This window comes from Canis lupus, chromosome 2 (assembly GCF_003254725.2).
Source record: "Canis lupus dingo isolate Sandy chromosome 2, ASM325472v2, whole genome shotgun sequence".
Lineage (NCBI taxonomy): Eukaryota > Metazoa > Chordata > Mammalia > Carnivora > Canidae > Canis > Canis lupus.
This window is the reverse complement of record NC_064244.1, coordinates 121,185-143,855: the sequence shown is the minus strand read 5'-3', so window position 1 is coordinate 143,855 and position 22,671 is coordinate 121,185. Positions and strand designations below refer to the sequence as shown.

Below are 22,671 nucleotides of genomic sequence, written 5' to 3'. Positions count from 1 at the left end.
TATCTTTAGAAAACATGGAGAAAAAAATAGGAATGAATCACACAACATTGTCATTCTGGATGTATTAATGCCCTATAACAGGAAAATATGGGTCCTTTGAACCATCTCAAATTCTTCAGCAGATTACCCAAATAGCAGATGTTTGTGAATTTAACTTGTCATCTTTAAAGGCAATATCTAATTGTTTTCCTTCATTCCAGCAATAAATAGCTCTATTCGCAAGAAAGGTCAATGTTACTCAAATTCCTTCTATCAACAAAATGTTGATATTTTTATTTCATTTTACTTTTAGTTTTTATTTTTTATAAAACTGTATCTTCTTTATTTTGCATATTTTAATCTCAAAATAAACAAACACCACAATACACATCCAAACCCCTTGTTAAATTTCATGAGGGCTAGGGCTTAAGGCCCTTCTTTCCTGCCTCAAACAAAGACAGGAGGGGAAAAAATCCACTAGACATCAGCAGAGGGAAGTAGGTGAACTGGGGCTACTCAGGGTTGCTGGGGAGCCATGGGGACACAGAAGGCACAAGGTCTGCGGGGAGAAATTAATTGACTTCTTCCATGTGAGAGGCATCCTCATCACCCTCAAGCAGAGGGATCTCATCAGGAACAGCAGCACTGGGTTCCTCTGCTGTCACTTCATCTTCATCAATGCCCAGGCCTAGCTTGATCATATGGTAAATACGGTTGGAGTGAGTCTGGGGATCCTCCAGTGAGAAGCTGGAGGAGAGCAGAACTGTTTCAAACAGCAGCACCACCAGGTCCTTGACAGCCTTATCATTCTTGTCTGCCTCTGCCTTCTGCCACAGCATCTCCACAATGGGGTGGTCAGGGCTGATCTCCAGGTGCTTTTTGGCCATCATATAACCCATTGTAGAGTTGTCCTGGAGTGCCTGGGCTTTCATGATCCGCTCCATGTTGGCAGTCCAGCCATAGGGTGCTAGTCACAATACAGCAGGGTGAAGCCACCAGCGTGTTGGAGATGGTCACCTTTTCAACCTTCTTATCCAAGATTTCCTTCAGAGTTTGCAGAGATTCTCAAACTTGGCCTTACTCTCCTCCATTTTCTTCTTCCCCTCTTCATCCTCAGGCAACTCCAGGCCCTCCTTGGTAACTGAGACAATACTCTTCCCATCAAACTCCTTGAGCTGCTGCACACAGTACTCGTCGATAGGCTCTATCATATACAGTACCTCGAAGCCTCGTTTCTGCACTCGCTCCACAAAAGCGGAGTTGGCAACCTGCTCTTTGCTCTCACCAGTGATGTAATAGATGGACTTCTGAGTCTCCTTCATATGGGACACATACTCTGAAAGAGAAGTAATCTCATCTCCAGACTGGAAAGTGTGGTAACACAGCAGCTCAGAAAGGCGGCACCGGTTAGTGGAATCTTCATGGATTCCAAGCTTTAGGTTTTCAGAGAATGCCTCATAGAATTTCTTATAGTTCTCCTTGTCTTCTGCCAATTCAGAGAAGAGCTCAAGGCATTTCTTCACAATATTTTTGCAAATGACCTTCAAGATTTTGCTCTGCTGGAGCATTTCTCAGGAGATGTTCAGGGGCAGGTCCTCGGAGTCAACCACACCACGGATGAAGTTGAGATACTCTGATATCAATTCATCACAGCTGTCCATGATGAACCCATGGTGGACATAGAGTTTGAAGTTGTTCTTTTCCTTCTTGTTCTCAAAGAGGTCAAAAGGATCCCAACAAGGGATGAAGAGCAACGCCCTGAATTCCAACTGACCTTCTACAGAGAAGTGCTTGACTGCCAGGTGATCTTCCCAGTCATTAGTAAGGCTCTTGTAAAACTCTCCATATTCCTCCTGGGTGGTGTCTTCAGGATTTCTGGTCCAAATGGGCTTGGTCTTGTTCAGTTATTCTTGATCAGTGTATTTTTCCTCAATCTTCTTTGTCTTCTTTCTCTTGTCATTCCCACTATCATCCTCCTCATCTGAACCCACATCTTCAATCTTGGGTTTCTCCTCATCATCTTTATCTTCTTCCTCCTTCTCCCCTTTCTCCTCTTCTGCCTCATCATCACTAATTTCTTTCTCTCATTCCTTCTCCAAATAAAGGGTGATGGGATAACCTATGAACTGTGAGTGATTCTTCACCACTTCTTTGACACACCTCTCCTCTAAATATTCTTTTTGGTCTTCTTTAAGATGGAGGATCACTTTGGTACCCTGGGCAATGGGCTCACCATGGTCTGCACACACAGTGAAAGAGCCCCCAGGGATCCCTGGGTGACTCAGTGGTTTGGCGCCTGCCTTTGGTCCAGGGCCTGGTCCTGGAGTCCCGGGATCCAGTCCCACGTCAGGCTCCCGGTATGGAGCCTGCTTCTCCCTCTGCCTATGTCTCTGCCCGTCTCTTTCTCTGTGTCTATCATGAATAAGTAAATAAAAATTTTTTAAAAAGAAAGAAAGAAAGAAAGAAAGAAAGAAAGAAAGAAAGAAAGAAAGAAAGAAAGAGCCCCCAGCAGAAGACTCCCATGCATACTGCTCATCATTATTGTGCTTTGTGATAACAACCACTTTCTCTGCCACCAGATAAGCAAAATAAAAGCCAACACCAAACTGTCCAATCATGGAGATGTCTGCACCAGCCTGAAGAGCCTCCATGAATGCTTTAGTGCCAGACTTGATGCTGGTTCCCAAGTTATTTATGAGATATCAGCTTTGGTCATACCAATGCCTGTGTCCACTAGAGTCAGGGTGTGTTCCTGGTGGTTATGGATGATGTCAATTTTCAGGTCTTTACCGCTGTCCAACTTGGAAGGGTCTGTCAGGCTTTCATAGCAAATCTTGTCCAAGGCATCAGAAGCATTACTTAACTCTCGAAGAAAAATTTCCTTGTTAGAATAGAACGTATTGATGATGAGGGACATGCGCTGGGCAATTTCTGCCTGGAAGGCAAAAGCCTCCACCTCCTCCTTTCCATGGTGCACTTCCTCAGGCATCTTAAAGGAGAAGAGCTGCAAGTACTACAGACCACGGTGGGCAGGGGCTGTGTCCCGCTCGCCGCACCAAGGCTGCGAAGGGGGGGCCTCAAGAGACTATTTCATTTTAGAGTAAGATCAGTTACCATTGGTCTTGGTAGCCATGTATCTATGTTAAAACAATCAGGACAACAGGACAAAGACATGAAATAGAGAACCACAAACTCCAAGTTTATCCTTCTGGTGGTAATAATTTTTAATGTCTCTATACAAAGTATAATCTCTAAGATGACTTTTCTTTAATAACAATTTCGGGTTTTTTTAATTAAAAACATTTTATTGGAGTTCTTTAATAACAACTTTGAATATTGCCTTTCATGTAGCAACACTCTGACTCAAAGAGTCAATTCTTGTTTAATTAGTTTTTTTCTTTTCTTTCTTAAAGATTTTATTCATTTTTTCATGAGACACACAGAGAGAGGCAGAGACATAGGCAGAGGGAGAAGCAGCCTCCCTGAGGGAAGCCCAATGCAGGACTTGATCCCAGGACCCCAGGATCATGACCTGAGTGAAAGGCAGATGCTCAACCACTGAGCCAGCCAGGCACCCCTAGGTTATTATTTTCTATGCAATTTCTTGTTCTCAGCAATTCAAGCATTCTGCCAATCTTTAGAAAATAAATAAAATAGAATGAAACAAAAATCTGTTAGAGTTTCTATATTACTCTAATTACTGATGAGCAAATTTGAAAAGTAGTCTAAAGTGAAAATTTTACAATATAATTTTACTTCATTAACAATCTTGTTCCTTCCAAGAAACATATACATGTGTTTGCTATTCTCCAGTCAAGTGCTTTGCATACTTTAGTTCAGTTACTCATCATAATAACCTCTTGAGATGGATACAATGATTATCCATTACAAATAATTTAAAAAGGATTTTCAAACTTTAAGTAATGTACTCAAGGTTGTAAAACTTGTAAATCATACTCCTAGGACTTGTAATCAGGCAGTTCATAAGTTCTGAGCTTTTAACCCAAAAGTTTTGTTTACCTCCTATTTAGCCCTATTGTCATTCTCTGTCTTACTATTTATTTTTCACTAAATTATGGTAATTTCTTTAGCTTTCTTTGATTTGTATTTTTTATGTGTCTTTTTCCATTACTTAATATTCAACATTTCTTTGTTCTTATTTTTAGGTATATCTTTTAAATATAGATGTTGCTGGATTTTTAAAAACAAATCTGATCATTTATGTATTTTAATTGGCAACTTGAATTACAACTATGATAATTACTGATATATTTAGATTTATCTTTATCTTACTTTGAGCTTTATGTATATCTTGCTTTTTATAGTTTTGTTCTTTTTTGTTATTTCTTGCTTTTTTTTCCCTTTTCCTTTTTCTCCTTTCTTTTTTTTCTCTTTCCTTTTCTCTTTCCTTATTTTTTTAAGATTTTATTTATTCATGAAGACACATAAAGAGTAGCAGAGACATAGGCAGAGGGAGAAGCAGACTCCTAGCAGGGAGCCCGATGTGGGACTCCATCCCTGGACCTGAGATTACACCCTGAGCCAAAGGTATAACCAGTGAGCCACCTAAGCGTTCCTCTCTTTGTTATTTCTTGACTCTGGTTTGCTTGTTTTTATATTTTGTCTTTTTAAAAGTTATGACAATTTATACATTGTGATTTTAATTTTTATATAAATAATATTTGCTTAGGTTACTATTATTATCATTTGCTTTGCACTCTACTCTTCTTGCATCTAAGTTGCTTTCTTTCTTTCTTTCTGAAATATATCTTTCAGAAGTTCTGTTTGTGTTGGTCTGTTGGTAAACACTCTGTTTTATCATTCCATTATCTTCACTTTTGTTGTTGTTGAGAATTATACTATCAATTTTTTTAAAGGAACTTTAAAAAGAAATACATTAGCACACATGAAAAGTTTTGAACAACATATAATTGTGAGAGACCATTCAATGTCAATATCCTAGATGAATAATATATCCTCAGACACTTTTCCTAAATTAGTTCACCACATAATTCATTTCACTACATAGGGGAAATGGTTATAATTAAAATAATAATATGTGAAAAATAATAATAACTACGATAATTGGGTGTTTATTCCTCCAGATACTTTTCTAAGGCCTAAATCATTTAGTTTAATCATTGCTATGATGTGTCTAGGAATACATTTTTTTAAATTCTGTTTCAGTTGTGAAGTCCCTCTTTAACTCATGGGTTTTCACTTTTAACTCTTTTGTAAAAATCCCTGCCATTTTCTTTCAAATATTTTTTCTGTCACATTTTTTAAAGTTCCACTAACACATATGTTAAATTTTTTTATATATCTTTTGCTTTTTTAAAAATAAATTTTCTACCTTTTAGGCTTTCTGAATCTCAGTCTGTGAATTTCTTCTGAAATATCTTTAAGTTTGTGAATTTTCTCTTCAGCTGTGTACAATCTCCTATTAAAAATATTTACTGGGTTATTAAGTTCAATTATTGCACTTGAAAGCTCCAAAATACCTGTTTTAGATTTGTTTTTATGATCTATTTCTTCTCTTGGTTTTAAGTTGTGTGAAATTATATCCTGTTATGATTGAAAATTTTGTAGAACTCTAGATTGGTCTATGAGGAAATTATAATGCAGATCCAAATAATGTTTTCTTCCAGATGGGGTTTATTGTTACTTTTGGCAAGCAGTTAGGTTAGGTGCAGATTAACTTAGTACTAATGAGGGCTGATCCAGAGCAGGACTTCTGAATTTTTAAGAGCTGATCTATTTCTGAATCACTCCAATTACTTGGATGCACACACACTTCTGCGTTTTGGTGTATATTCTTCATTACAATACATATTGTAATGCCTGACTGCCTAGCATAGAATAGACAACACACTGTGAAGAGAGACATAGTTTTTAAATAAATTATTATGTTTCAGGCACTCTTTTAAGTATCTTATATATACTATGATACTATTAGTAAAATCCCTAAGAAATTACATTTTACAAATGAGTATAGAAATATCAAACAACTTGTAAAATTTTGCGTAAGTGTAAATGGTAAAGCCAAGATTAAAAACCAAGTTTGTATGAAAGAAAACATTATTATTTTTTAAATTTATTTTTATTTATTTATGATAGACATAGAGAGAGAGAGAGAGAGAGAGGCAGAGACACAGGCAGAGGAGAGGGAGAAGCAGGCTCCATGCCGGGTTCCCGCCGCAGGACTCGATCCCGGGACTCTAGGATCGCGCCCTTGGCCAAAGGCAGGCGCGAAACCGCTGAGCCACCCAGGGATCCCCCAAAAACATTATTATTTTATTGCTTTCTTTATACTAATGCTCTCTATTCTTTCTGTTTCATTTCTTTTTCATTTTTCCCCCTCACACTCACTCAATCTCACTTTTCCTCTTTCTCTTCCCCTTTCCTTTTTTTTTTTCCTTAAAAAAAATCTAAGGAGAAAACATGATCTAATGACATTTTCAGCTTATATTCTGACTAGCTACAGTACCAACATAGGTGAAACTGTACCTTATGAAGACACTGGGGAGTCATAACAATTAGGAGAGGCTAACTCTGCTACACATCATCTGTTATACTATCAGAATTGTTCTCCAGTAAGACCTCTTAATGATACATGTTCCTGGCCTCCCAGTTTACCACAAATCTATTCATTTCCTCTTTTCTCCTACCTTAGACACTTAAACTTTGTCTTTGATTGGGAATGACATCCACATCCTAAATGTGTCTATAATTGCAGTTTTGCCAGGCTCCAGTCCATTCTCCAAAGACTGCTCTTTCTAAAAAGTAAAATTTTTCATGATAATATATCTGCCAAAAGCCATCAGTGCCCTTATGTATCCCTCAGGGCAATCCTCAGAAGGAAACAGAAGCCCCATCTTGCTTGTTAGCTTCTCTACACATTTTCCATAGTTCTTTAATATGTCATGTTCTCTTTGTTATACTTTTAATTTTTACGTATTGTTTTCTCTCTCTGTGATTAAAATGTCTTTACCTCCCCATGTTTTATCTTTGATAACTCCCCCATTTTTAGGATCAACTTAGTCATGATTTCTTCCAAGAAGATTTTTCTAATCACCATTGACAAGAGTTTTAAATGCCTCCATATATCTCTGTGCAATCCATATTATCAGCTTACTTATCATATTGTACCTTAGTTTCCTATTCACTTATTTGTGTCTTAATTCCATTGTACCTCACAATTGACTTGACATGGAGAGGGTCCTCATTAAATGTTTATTTAATAAATACTGAATAGATAAATGATAAGAAAATAAAGGTGCAGCAAAATGCCCGTAATGTGATCTAATTCATATGCAAGAAAAATTCAAACACATACTTGCACACACATACATAATATTAAAATAATTGAAAGACTATATAACAAAATATTTATAATAGTTATAAATAAAAATATATTCATAAGTCTCCTGTATAATCCAGTCAATCACATAAAAGAGCTTTTAAGTGTTACTCCCAATTTTACCACGACTAGATTGAATCTTTTAGCATATGAGATTTCAGGTGTTTTTACATATCATTTTCTTGAACGATATTGTGATACCAGAATTTGAGACTTAATTTGATTATGGAATCAAATTATGTTCAACAATTGCATATTAAATTCCTGTTATGTTGTTATCACTTAACTAGATTCTATGATAGAAAGTGACAATTTTGTAACTGTTTTTGAGTTACTTACAAACTTATGTGGAGAAAGAAAATATATTAATATTATATACACTAAGAGAAATTTTTTTGATCAGATAATTAGGCACTGAATACATACTTGTTCGTAAAATATTTAAGGTTGGACTTTATATATTTTAATACCTTTTGCATTCTATTCCTCTCACATCAGTCCCTTCTGTTTTACTATACTTATTGTTGAGGCATAGAATCCAACACTTAAAAAGAGCTAAAAAACCTTTTAAGGATCAAACTATTGTTTGCCTGAATATCTCCATCAAGAGCATCACCAATGGCCACATTGCTTAAATTTGAATACCTATAGTAATGCCAACTGCATGTTTCCCAAGCTCTTACCACTGTGTACTTTCTCCTGTGGTTTCTAATCACATCAAGACCAAGTCCAGTCCCTCTTTCCATACTGACTAGTGAATATTTGAAGATAAATACTATAATAGTATGTATATATATATATATATTTATATTTATATATAATTCAATTAATATGTGTCTTACATAATTTTTGTATTTTTCAAGAAATTGCTAAATCACTCTGTGATATATTTTATATTTAAGTATAAAAATATATTATATTTTGAAATATAACTATATTTTATAAACTATAACTAAAATATAACTTTAACCTAAATATAACCTAAAATATATTTTAAAATATAACCAATTTTAAAAATCTATATTTAAATATGTAACCTAAATATTTAAATCAATCTACTAAGAAAAGGTGAAGAAAGTATTTTGTAATAAAGTGTTAAAATTTTGGAAATACTGCATTTTAAGTCTACTAATTTAGTGACTTAGCCTACAGAGGCAAAATAATGTATTTTCTACTTATCATAAAATGTTCTATTTGTTTTGAAGTTTGAAAGAAATGAGAGGCAAGTGGGAAAATTTGTCCATGCTATCTTACAGTGAAAATTGGAATTTTTTTCCCCAGTATTGTGATTTAAAATAAATATAACGGTTTTCCTCCTTAATAACCAGTGGAAGTTCAGAAACTAAACTAGAGAAAATTATGTCCTTGGAAGGGGTAGAGTGACACCATGTGGAGTAAAACAAAACACAACTACTCCACAACACTGACACTGGCTTTCCCCAGGAGAGCACAACTTGAAAGGAAAGGAAACCAGATTGACTTTTCAAGTAAGTCATCTAATTTTCCTAAATTCTTCTTAAAATTCTTCATTAAGAATATGGATATGTTCAAATTAGCTAACAGCAAAGAGGGCTTATGCAATTAGAGTATGTAGCATTTTATAAGAAATACTTTATACTCTAAATAGAGAAAAAATTATAGTAAAGCATCATAATTCATATACATCTGAGTAAATATATATCTATATAAAGGATCTCTTATCTAACACACACACACACACATACCATATTTCATCCATACTTGTATCTAGAAGTTTCAGTGATCTAAGAGCATTTACAATCTAAGTCAGAGCCTAAATAATTACTAAATAAACTTTCTTCTCAAATATTTTTTAGAAAAAAAAATCAGAGCAATACATTTTATGTGGAGTCCACTAATATAAATCAATTGATTCCACAAGGAGAAGCCAGAAAATCACTGACTAATGTGTGCATTTGAGATGGGATTTGGAGAAAAAAATTTTGACTAAAACTTTTCTTGAAGAAACATGTATTGTAGTAATGGGAATTACATATGTTGCTAATTTTTTTCATTTGTTAATTTACTCAATAAATATTGAAGGAGCACATATTACATTTTTAGGTACTGTGAGAAGTGTTGGAAAGATCTCTGTAATGTAGAAATCTTGACTAAAAAGCTAATAAAGCAATATAATGAAGAGTCAGAAAAATAAATTAAGAAATGTTTAAAATTAGCCTCAAATACCATTTGAACATTTATGGAAAAGATCATAATATTTTATAGACCTAATAATAGGGTAAATAATACCATTTTCTCTTCCCAAAATATTGAAAAAACATTTTTAAAGATGAATCATATGATAGCATTCATTGGCTTTAGATGTTCCCATCACATTTTTATCATTTGGAATCCCCATTCTGGTCTACACTAGGTTCCCTCGCTCCTCTCCTGCTTTTCCACTTTTCATCTCACTGTGTTCTCTCCAATCTTGTAGGTCTCTGTTGTTGGACACATTGAACCCATGTCTGCTGGTAGCAGGCCTATGTACCAACTGTTTGCTGTCTGAAATGTTCCTCCTTGCTTTGTGCACATAAGGTGCTAATCTTTTTTTTTTTTTAAGATTTTATTTATTCATTCATTCATGGGAGACACAGAGAGAAAGAAAGGCAGAGACACAGGCAAAGGGAGAGAAGCAGGCTCCTCACAGGGAGCCGGATGTGGGACTCAATCCTGGGTCTTCAGGGTCATGCCCTGGGCTGAAGCGCTAAATCGCTGAGCCACCCTGGTGCTGATCTTTTTTTTTTTTTTTTCGGTGCTAATCTTTTAATACTAAATGTGACTTGACTCTTACCTCCTCAGGAATGACATTTTTTGACTTTCCAATTCAATGCTTTCACCATCCCCCATACATACATATTCTCTATATCACTTTACTTCATTATAATTATTCCTTTGTCATTTATTAGTAGCTGTTATTTTCTTCTTTGTGCTTGTTTCTTAATGTGGCTTCCCCAACAATAATATAAGCTCCCAGAGAGAGTTTATCTGTTGTTGGCTTCATCCCTGTCATTTATAATGATGGTTGTTGGGGAGCCCTGGGTGGCTCAGCAGTTTAGCACTTGCCTTCCACCCAGGGCCTGATCCTGGAGACCAGGGATTAAGTCCTGCATCAATCTCCCTACTTGGATCCTGCTTCTCCCTCTGCCTCTCGCTCTGTGTCTCTCATGCATTAAAAAAAAAAAAAAAATGATGGTTGTCCACCATCGTGCTCAACAAGTATTGAATGAATATTTTAATTTTTATTTATTTATTTTTCCATTATGCATGCCCTCTTCTAAAGGAGTTTGAGGCACTTTTAATTCTGTTTTCTCCTTTCTTCCTCCCTCCCTCCCTTCCTTCCTTCCTTTTCTTTCTATTCTTAAAATATTCCCTCCTTCCCTCTCTCCTTCCATATCACTCTTTTTTCTTTCTCCCCTCCCTCCCTGCTTCCCTTCCTTTCTTCCTTTCTGTTTAATCTTTCTGTCTTTCTTTCTTTTACAGAAATATGAATATTTTCACACTTAGCATTTAAGGAAAGACGACAACTTGATGCCAACTCAAGTGTCTTTATATTTATTCAATTTTTAAAAGAAGCATTGGAAGTCAGTCTCCAAACACTATGATCAATCTCTGGAATAACTATCAAAGTTATATATAGAGTTTATATGTATATATATAACAACTTTGATACTTATTATTGATACTTATATATTGATATATATATATATATCAATAAGGCTTGCACAATTATACTTGTTCTTCTAGGATTGCAGCAACAACAGATGCTTGATTTGAAACAGTGCAATATATGTTAGTTTTTTTAAAGATTTTCAGACTTTTAATAAAGAAACAGGGTTAGATTTATTGTGTAACCAATGACTAGTACTTATGCAGTGACAGATTTTAGAGAAATACAAGAAATAATAAATTTTACTAATGAAAAAAGACATGTGTGAAACTTAAATTTTCTGCAGTTCTAATTAATTGATACTAGCTACCTTGAGTACTATGTCTCTACAAATTTGAGTCATGTTCAGGCTTATAGGTAGTTCTTTGATTGAATAATAATGCATTTGTAAGCAGCTTCCTAAATTAAATTATATAGTTGGAATACTTAGAATAATTTTAATTTTCCTTAAAGTACTTTGTCTGATAAGAGCACCTAAAGGATTTTGTCTGACTAGCACTTTCCCAGGTGTTATGTTTATACAATGCACTAATTAAAAACACAGTTACTTAAAAAGCATGCAAATATAGTGGGAAAACCTTATGAATTATCTCTGAAATTACCTACTTTTTCTGCTTAGAATGGCACTGGGTCTACAGGGGATGTCGAGTTGCACAAAGTGGATGTATACTTCCAAATTTTGAGTTGCCATCAAGAGAGATTGTTCAGGTCGTCTAGGCTTATTCTTGGAGATAGATAAAAACAATGGTTACAGCATAATTATGAAGATTATTTTGGTCTTATACAAATATACAGATATAATAAGATAGCTCTCTAGCTCCATCTATGTTCTTGGAAATTGCAAGATTTCATTCTTTTTTTATAGCTGAATAATATTCCATATATGTGTATATGGAATTATATATTTATATACATATACGTATATATATAATAGAATAAAAATTTCCCATCTATAGATAATATATACACCAATTCTTAATCTTTTTATCTATCAGAGGACCCTTGGACTACTCCTATAATTTAGTTATTGTAAATAATACTGCAGTAAGCAGGGGTGCATGTATTGCTTTGAATTAGTGCTTTTGTATTCTTTGGATAAATACCCAATAGTGTGATTGCTGAATTGGGGAGCAGTCCTATTTTTAAATTTTTTGAGGAACCTCCATACTGTTTTCCACAGTTGCTGCAACATTTGTATCCCTACCAACAGTGCAAGAAGATGCCCCATTCTCCACATCCTTAAGAGTACCTGTTGTTTCTTGTGTTGTTAATTTTAGCCTTTCTCACAGATGTTAAGTGATATCTCATTTTAGATTTTTTTAAAGATTTTTATTTTATTTATTCATGAGACACAGAGAGAGAGGCAGAGACAGAGGGAGAAGCAGGATCCCTGTGAGGAGCCTGGTGTGGGACTCAATCCCAGGACCCAGGGATCATGATCTGAGCCAAAGGCAGACAATCACTGAGCCATCCAGGTACCCTATCTCATTTTAGTTTTTATTTCCATTTTCCTGATGATGAGCGATGTTGAACATCATTTCAAGTGTTTGTTGGCCATCTGGCCAATTTTAATTTGGGTTATTTGGTTTTTATGATGTTGAGTTTGATAAGTTATTTATAGATTTTGGATAACGACCCTTTATCAGATGTGTCATTTGCAAATATTACTTCCATTCTGTAGATTGCCTTTAAGTTTCATTGATTATTTCTGTCATTCTTCAGAAACTTTTATTATGATGTAGTCTCAATAGTTTATTATTTTAAAGATTTATTTATCTATTTATGAGAAACAGAGAGAGAGATACAGAAAGAGACATAGGCAGAGGGAGAAGCAGGCCCCCCGCAGAAAGCCCCATGTGGGGACTTGATCCTGGATCCCGGGATCACACCCTGAGCTGAAGGCAGACACTCAAACGCTGAGCCAGCCAGCCATCCCTCAATAGTTTATTTTTAATTTAGTTCCCTTTGCATCAGGAGAACTTTCTAGAAAAAAGTTGCTATGGTCAATGTCAAAGTAGTTACTGCCTGTAATCTCTTCTAGCATTTTTATGGTTTCAGGTCTCACAATTGTGTCTTTAATCAATTTTTTTAATTTGTATTTATTTTTTCACCTTCCAACAAGATTTATTATTTTTCAAATATTTAAATTATAATTAGTTAACATACAGTGCACTGTTGGTTTCAGGAGTAGAATTACGTGATTCATCACTTATATACAACACCCAGTGCTTATCATAATAAGTACCCTCTAATACCCATTACTCATTTAGCCCATCCCCCAAACACATCCCTGCATCAACCTTCAGTTTGTTCTATAATTAAAAGTCTCTTATGGAGATTTTTTCAATCTCTTCCCCCACACACACACTCCCTTATGCTCACTTGTCCATGTTATTACAAATGACAATATTTCATTCTTTCTGAAGTCTGAGTAATACTACATTGTATATATATATACACTACACCTACTCTATCCATTCATCAGTTGATGGACATTTGGGCTCTTCTCATAGTTTTGGCTATTGTTGATAATGCTGCTATATACATCAGGGTACAGATACACCTTTAAAGTTTCATATCCTTTGGGTAAGTACCTAGAAGTGCAATTGTTGGATAATAGGGTAGTTCTATTTTCAACTTTTTGAGGAACCTCTATATTGTTTTCTAGAGTGGCTGCACCAGTCTACATTCTCACCACCAGTGCAAAAGAGGAGGGTTCCTATTTCTGTACATCCATACCAATATTTGTTCTTTATTGTGCTGCTAATTTTGGCCATTCTAACGGATGTGAGATGATACCACTTCATGGAATCTATTTATATTTCTCTGATGATGAATGATGTTAAACATTTTTTCATGTGTCTGTTAGTCATCTGGATGTCTCCCTTGGAAAAATGTCTATTCATGTCTTCTGCTCATTTCTTAAGTAGATTATTTGTTTTTAGAGGTGTTGAACTTGATAAATTCTTCATAGATTTTGGACACGTAACCAGGCATATCCTTTGCAAATATTTTCTCCCATTCCATAGATTACCTTTTAGTTTTGTTGATTATTTCATTTATTCTGAAGATTTTTATCCTAATGAAGTTTCAATAATTCATTTTTGCTTTTGTTTTCCTTGCCTTTGGTTGGTGACACAGCTAAGTAAGAAGTTGCTGCGGCTGATGTCAGAGATGTTGCTACCTGTGTTTCCTCTAGGATTTTGATGGTTTCCAGTCTTATATTTAGGTCTTTCATCAATTTTAAATTATATACATATTGAGTTCGATTTGCCAACATATAGTATATCACCCAGTGCTCATCCCGTCAAGTGCTCCCCTCAGTGGCCATCACCCATTCACCACCCCCATCCACCTCCCCTTCCACTACCCCTTGTTCATGTCCCAGAGTTAAGTCTCTCATGTCTTGTCACCCTCTCTAATTTTTCTCACTCATTTGCCCTCCTTTCTGCTATAATACCTTTCACTATTTCTTATATTCCCCCTATGAGTGAAACCATATAATGATTGTCTTTCTCTGATTGACTTACTTCACTCAGCATAATACACTCCAGTTCCATCCGGTTGAAGCAAATGGTGGGTACTCATTGTTTCTAATGGCTGAGTAATATTCCACTGTAATATATATATTACATCTATATATATATTACATCTTCTTATATATATTACATCTTCTTTATCCATTCATCTTTCAATGAACAAAAGGCTCCTTCCGCAGTTTGACTATTGTGGACATTGCTGCTATAAACGTTGGGGTGCAGGTGTCTTGGCTTTTCACTTCATCTGTACCTTTTTACTTTGCTTTTTAAAAAACATATTATTTATATATTCATGAGAAACACAGAGATAGAGGCAGAGAGATAGGCAGAGGAAGGAGGAGGCTCCATGCAGGGAGCCCAATGTGGGACTCCATCTGAGGACCCTGGGATTATGCCCTGAGCCAAAGGCAGAGGCTTAACAACTGAGCCACCCAGGTGTCCCACACTGCATCTGTATATTTTGGGTAAATCCCCAGCAGTGCCACTGGGTCGTAGGGTAGCTCTATTATAACTCTTTGAGGAACCTCCAGGCCATTTTCCAGAGTGGCTGTACCACTTCACATTTCCACCAAGAATGCAAGAGGGTACCCCTTTCTCCACATCCTCTCCAACATTTGTTACTTCCTGTCTTGTTAATTTTCACCATTCTCACAGCTGTGAGACGGTATACCATTGTGGCTTTGATTTGTATTTCCCTGATGCCAAGTGATGTGGAGCATTTTCTCATGGGCTTGTTGGCCATGTGTATGTCTTCTTTGGTGAAATTTCTGTTCATGTCTTTTGCCCATTGCATGATTGGATTGTTTGTGTCTTGGGTGTTGAGTTTAATAAGTTCTTGATAAATCTTAGATACTAGCCCTTTATCTGATATGTCATTTGCAAATATCTTCTCCCATTCTGTAGGTTGTCTTTTAATTTTGTTGACTGTTTCTTTTGCTGTGCAGAAGCTTTTTATCTTGGTGACGTCCCAATATTCATTTTTGCTTTAGTTTCCCTTGCCTTCATAGATGTATCTTGCAAGAAGTTGCTGTGGCCAAGTTCAAACAGGATGTTGCCTGTGTTCTCCTCTAGGATTTTGATGGATTCTTGTCTCACTTTTAGATCTCCCATCCATTTTAAGGTTATCTTTGTGTCTGGTGTAACAGAATGGTCTAGTTTCAGTCTTCCACATGTGGCTGTCCAATATTGGACAGTATTGAAGAGACTGTCTTTCTTCCAGTGGATAGTCTTTCCTCCTTTGTCGAATATTAGTTGACCACAAAGTTGAGGGTCGACTTCTGGATTCTCTATTCTGTTCCATTGATCTATGTGTCTGTTTTTGTGCCACTACTATACTGTCTTGGTCACAGCTTTGTAGTACAACCTGAAATCTGGCATTGTGATGCCCCCAGCTCTGGTTTTCTTTTTCAATATTTCCGGGGCTATTTGGGTTCTTTCCATATTCCACAAAAATCTTAAGATTATTTGTTCCAAATCTCTGAAGAAAGTCCTTGGTATTTTAAAAGGGATTACATTGAATGTGTAATTGCCCTGGGTAGCATAGACATTTTCACAATATTAATTCTTCCAATCCATGAGCATGGACTATTTTTCCATCTCTTTGTGTCTTCCTCAATTTCTTTCCAAAGTTTTCTGTAGTTTTTAGGGTATAGATCCTTTACCTCTTTGGTTAAGTTTATTCCCAAGTATCTTATGCTTTTGGGTGCAGTTGTAAATGGGTTTGACTGCTTAATTTCTCTTTCTTCAGTCTTATTCTTAGTGTATAGAAATGCCACTGACTTATGGGCATTGATTTTGTATCCTGCCACATTGCCAAATTGCTGTATGAGTTCTAGCAATCTTGGGGTGGAGGCTTTTGGGTTTTCTATGTAGAGTATTATGTCATCAGCGAAGAGGGAGAGTTTGATTTCTTCTTTGCCAATTTGAATGTTTTTATTTATTTTTGTTGTCTGATTACTGAGGCTAGGACTTCTAATACTCTGTTGAATAACAGTGGTGAGAGTAGACATCCCTGTTGTGTTCCTGATCTTAAGGGAAAGGCTCTCAGTGTTTCCCCATTGAGAATGACATTTGCTGTGGAAAATTCATAGATGGCTTTTAAGATGCTGAGAAATATTCCCTGTATACCTACATACTGAAGAGTTTTGATCAGGAATGGATGCTCTGTTTTGTCAAATGCTTTCTCTTCATCTATTGAGAGGATCATATGGTTCTTGTTTTTTCTCTTGTTGATGTGATCTATCACATTGATTGTTTTATGAGTGTGGAACCAACCTTGCATTCTGAGGATAAATCCCACTTGGTCATGGTGAAGAATCTTCTTCTGGTACTGTTGGGTCCTTTTGGCTAGTATCTTGTTGAGAATTTTTGCATCTGTGTTAATCCGGGATATTGGGGTATAATTCTCTTTTTGGTGAGGTCTTTATCTGGTTCTGGAATTAAGGTGATGCTGGCTTCATAAAACGAGTTTGGAAGTATTCCATCCCTTTCTATCCTTCGGGGCAGCTTTAGTGGAATAGATATTGTTTCTTCTTTAATCATTTGATAGAATTCCCCTGGGAAACCATCTGGCCCTGGATTTTTGTGTCTTGGGAGGTTTTTGGTGACTGCTTCAATTTCCTCACAGGTTATTGGCTTATTCAGGGTTTCTATTTCTTCCTGTTTCAGATTTGGTAATTTGTGGTTTTCCAGAAATGCCTCAATTTCTTCTATATTCCCTAATTTGTTGGCATATAGCTGCTCATAATACATTTCTAAAATCGTTTGTATTTCCTTGGTATTGGTGGTGATCTCTCTTTCATTCATGATTTTATTAGAGTCTTTTTTCTTTTTAATAAGGATCACTAATGGTTTATCTATCTTATTAATTCTTTCAAAGACCCAACTCCTGGTTTTGGTGATCTGTTCTACAGTTTGTCTGGTCTCTATTTATCTGAGTTCTGCTCAAATCTTTATTATCTCTCTTCTTCTGCTTGGTGTAGGTTTTATTTGCTGTTCTTTTTCCAGTTGCTTTAAGCATGAGGTGAGCTTGTATATTTGAGTTTTTTACAATTTTTTGAGGGAGGCTTGTATTGTGATGTATTTCCCTCTTAGAACTGCTTTTGTTGTATCCCAAAGATTTTGGATGGTTGTATCTTCATTCTCATTAGCTTCCATGAATCTTTTTAATTCTTCTCTAATTTCCTGGTTGGCCCTTTCATCTTTTAGCAGGATGGTCTTTAACATCCACATGTTTGAGTTTTTTCCAAATTTCTTCTTGTGATTGAGTTCTAGTTTCAAAGCATTGTGGTCTGAAAATATACAGGGACACCCCAAGCTTTTGGTATCAGTTGAGACCTGATTTGTCACCCAGTATGTGGTCTAATGTGGTCTAGTCTGGAAGGAAGTTCCATGTGCACTTCAGAAGAATGTGTATTCAGTTGCGTTCAGATGCAAATTTCTGTAAATATCTGTGAAATCCATCTGGTCCAGTATATCATTTAAAGCTCTTGTTTCTTTGGTGATGTTGTGCTTATAATATCTGTCATTTGCAGAAAGTGCTGTGTTGAAGTCTCCCAGTATAAGTGTATTATCTAAGTATGTCTTTACTTCAGTTATTAATTAATTGATATACTTGCCAGCTCCCACATTAGGGGCATAAATATTCATGATTGTCAGGTCCTCTTGTTCGTAGAAACTTTAAGTATGATATAGTGTCCCTCTTCATCCCTTACTACAGTCTTTGGGATAAGCTTTAATTTCTCTGATATGAAGATTGCTACCCCAGCTTTCTTTTGAGGACATTTGAATGGTAAATGGTTCTCCAACCTTTCATTTTCAGGCTGTAGGTGTCCTTAGGTCTCAAATGAGTCTCTTGGAGACAGCAAATAGATCTTGCTTTTTTATCCAGTCTGAAACCCTGCACCTTTTGATGGGGTCATTAAGCCCATTCATGTTCATAGTTACTATTGAAAGGTATGAATTTAGTGTCAATGAATACCCATTCAGTCCCTGTTTTTGTGGATTACTTATTTGGGCTTCCTCTTTCTTTTATAGATTCCCCCTTAATATTTCCTGCAGAGCTGGTTTGGTGGTCACATATTCTTTCAGTTTCTGCCTATCTTGGCAGATATTTATCTCTCCTTCTATTCTGAATGAGAGCCTTGCTGTATAGAGTATTCTTGGCTGCATGTTCTTCTCATTTAGGACCGTAAATATATCCTGCCAGCACTTTCTGGCCTGCCAGGTCTCTGTGGAGAGGTCTACTGTTAATCTGATATCTCTCCCCATATAAGTTAATAATCTCTTGTCTCTCCCTGCTTTAAGGATTTTCTATCTGGAATTTGCAAGTTTCATTATTAATGTCGAGGTGTTGAACAGTTTGTATTGATTTTGAGGGGGAACCTCTCTATCTCCTGAATCTGAATGCCTGTTTCTCTTCCCAAATTAGGGAAGTTCTCAGCTATGACTTGTTCAAATATGTTTTCTGGCTGTCTGTCCCTCTCAGCATTTTCTGTAACCCGAATTATAGGTAGATTCTTCCTTCTAAGGCTATCATTTATTTCCCTTAACCTTTCCCCATGGTCTCTTAATTGTTTTACTCTTTTTTCTCTCAGCTGCCTTCCTTGCCATCAACTTGTCTTCTATGTCCCTCACTCTTTCTTTCACTTCATTAACCCTCATTGTTAGGACATCCAGTTTGGATTGCATGTCATTTAATTGATTTTTAATTTTGGCCTGGTTAGATCTATATTTTGCAGTAACAAAGTTTCTAGAGTTCTTCATGCTTTGTTCTAGAGCTTTATAATTGTGCTTCTGTCCTTTTTTAAAAAGATTTTATTTATTATTCATGAGATACACAGATAGAAGCACAGACACAGGCAGAGGGAGGAGAAACAGGCTCCATGCAAGAGCCCAATGCAGGACTCAATCCTGGAACTTCAAGAATCCGTAGGCAAAGGCTCAACTGCTCAGCCTCCAGGAGTCCTATAATTGAGCTTCTGAATTGGCTTTCTGACATTGAATTGTAATTCATATTCTGTAGTTCTGTGGCAGAAAGTAGTGTTTCTGATTCTATCTTTTGTGGTGAATTCTTCCTTCTAGTCATTCTGCTCAGTGCAGAGTCACTGTATGAGCAGGCTGAGTCAAGAAAATCAACCACGACCCAAGTAAATTTTAGCCTAGATGATTCTGATGAGGTCAGAGACCAGAAAATGAAAACAAAGATCAGAACACAATAAAACAAAAGGACCACTAAAGTGAAAACCAAATTTTAAAATAACGTAGTAAAAAATAAAAGGCCAAAAATCCCAAAGAAGAAGAAAAAGAAAAAAAAAGTAAAAAACAAAAGTGAAGAGGAAAAAGAGAAAAAAAAAAGAGACAAAAAAGGGGAGTATTGGGAGATGGTGTAGGTGAAGTTGTAGTGGAGGGAGAATATAGTCTACCTGTGGGTTCCTAGAGGTTGATCCTCTTGGTTCTCAGTGTATTAAGTTCAGTATGTTAGAAGATGCTCAGTTCCAAATTTATATAAACCAGCAATACTTGAAGAAAACCCCAAACTTGACCATCAAAACATAAACAAGATAAAGGAGGGGGGCAGAACAAAAATGAAGAGATAATATAATCTCACAGAATGAACCAGCACAGTATTCCACTTGGTTCTAGGTGCATGTTGGTCATGTTTTAGAAGGTATTAACTTCCACCATTGTAGAACAAAAGGAGGCAGATAAAACAAAACAAAAAAAAAACAGAAAACAAAAAACCATATCTTGTATATCTCCCAAAATTAAACTGATTATGCTGAAGGGAATCTAGAAGTGGAAAATATATTTAAGACATGTAATTGTAGAAATATGAAAGTCAAAAAGAAAGAAACTTAAAAATGAAGAGGAGGTAAAATATTGTAGTTAAGGTGGAAAAAGAGAAAAAATATTGGAAATTTTTAGTCTAATATAAAAATGAGTAGTAATGGAAAAGGGGAAAAACTTTTTTAAAGGTTGGGGGATCCTCTAGCTCTATATACTATCAATAGCTCAATTTCCCCTGGAGCTTTCCAGTGCTGCTTGGTCAAGAACTTGCTCTTCCCCTGTTCTTCCAGCTGGTCTTCTGGAAAAAGGGTCTGCTATCCTGATTCTCAGGTGTGTGTGCCTGGGAGGAGATTCCCTGACCCCTGCTGGGTGCCAGGCTCAGTGTAAGCTGTTTACCTTGTGAGGCCTTTGTTCCCTGGTGGCCCTGCCCATCCCAGCCACAGGTGAAACAAGGAGGAAACAACAATTTCCAGCTCTGGAGTCAGCTCCCAGCTAGTAACTAATGCAGTCTCCAAGTCCTCAATGGCCTAGATGCTCCCAGGCCGGTGCAGGTGCACTGATCTGCACAGCTTGGGGATGCCCTACATCAGGAGAGTTCTCATAGTCCTTGCCCTCACCACTTCCACCTGTCCCAAGGGGAATCCAGGATCATGGGCTTTTTCTGCTCGGTGCCCTGGAATCCAGGGCCCTGTGCTGCTGGAACCATGCTCCCAGGGGCAGAGGCTCCCAAGGGCAGCACAGCACAGCCACCTCTGTCTGGAGCTGCTTGTCTAACCTATTGGCCTCTCCCAAATGCCCAGTGGACTGCTTGCTCCAGCCTTTTACTGAGATCCATCCACAGTTTGTGTTGTGTTTTCTCTGGGGCACACTTCCTCTATTAGTGACTCCAGGAAACTGGAAGCTTCACTGCCCCTCCTAAGATTCTGCCAGATTTCCCTGCTAAGGACTTTTCAGTCTGGGAAAAATCCAGTGTGGATTTTTAAAGTTTCTGCTTCTCCTGGGCTAGGCTTTCTTGTCCCAGAGGCTTTCTCCTCCCCTCTTTAGCCTAGGTCCTGGTGGGGGCCCTCCCCCACTTGATTTTTTTTCTACCTCCCTACCATGCTAGAAGTGAAAACTCTTCTCTCTGTAGTGTTCTGGCTGTTCTCTCTTTAAATCTCAGGTTGAATTCGTAGGTGTTCAGGATGTTTTGAAAGCTATCTAGGTAAGTTGGTGGGGCCAGGTGAGTTGAGGACTCCAGCATGATAGGTGGTTCTCTATCCCCTCACTTTTGATCTACAGGTGTCTACAAAAACAATATATCCTACAATACAGAAGAAAGAAGTTGGATACAATAATTGCTGGATCTGAGAGTCCAATTAAAAGAAAAAAAAACTCCTAGCCATGCAGGAAGCCTAAAATTAATCTTTCCAAATTTGAACTAGAAGCCAGTTGCTTCTAAGAAGAAAGCTTTCAGTATAAGAGTATAGTACAAAGAAAGGTTAAAATTTATAAGAACTTGCAAGATGTTAAAAATAAATATATTGATTTTATATCTCAATAAGAAAAATTGAAAGCAATCTCAAATTCCAGGAAAAAACAAAAACATGTCCAAGAAATATATGATCTAAGTATGAAGCAAAAATAGAATGTGACTTATTGCAAACAATTTATAGACAATAATGAAGAGAAAAATTTCTTTGATGTTAATTATCAGTTTTTGGGTGTGTCATAAGGTCATAATAGCACAACTAAAGAGAAAGAAAAATAACTATAACACACTGATTGCTCAGTAAAAAATATTCACCTGGAGGCGCCTGGATGGCTCAGTCAGTTAAGCATCTGCTCAGGTCGTGATCTTGGTGTTCTAGGATTGAGCCTTACATTGAGCTCCCTACTCAGCAGGAAGTCTGCTGCTCCCTCTCACTCTGTCCTTCCCCCACCGCTCCTGCTCTCTGTCTCTCAAATGAATAGATAAAATCTTTTTAAAAATATTTGTCTCATCATAATTATGTAAATACTATTTATTGGCTGTCAACTCTTAGAGTCAGGATGAAGAATTTGGTTTTCGTTATTGAACAGAAGCATAATGTGACAGAATTTTGGAAGGAGAACTTGAGTAGAGGTAGAAGTTACACTCAGAAGTTAATATTTTTATTTTAAAAAGCAGCAAATCAGAAGACACTGGAGAATATTGATGAGTCAAATTTAAAAGGTACAAAGTTATCCATGTTTATCTCTGTAGTTACAAAGCTATACATTAAAGGAAATAAATCAGTGATAAAATAATCAAAATATAATAGAGGAAGGAGAAATTTAGGCCATTTATCTACTGGAAAAGG

The 22,671-nt window shown here is 36.5% G+C and overlaps 1 pseudogene; it reads right to left on the bottom strand.

The window, feature by feature from the left end:
* Nucleotides 1–551: 551 nt before the first annotated feature.
* LOC112678981 (heat shock protein HSP 90-beta-like) lies at nt 552–2,999 on the bottom strand (annotated as a pseudogene).
* Nucleotides 3,000–22,671: the final 19,672 nt, after the last annotated feature.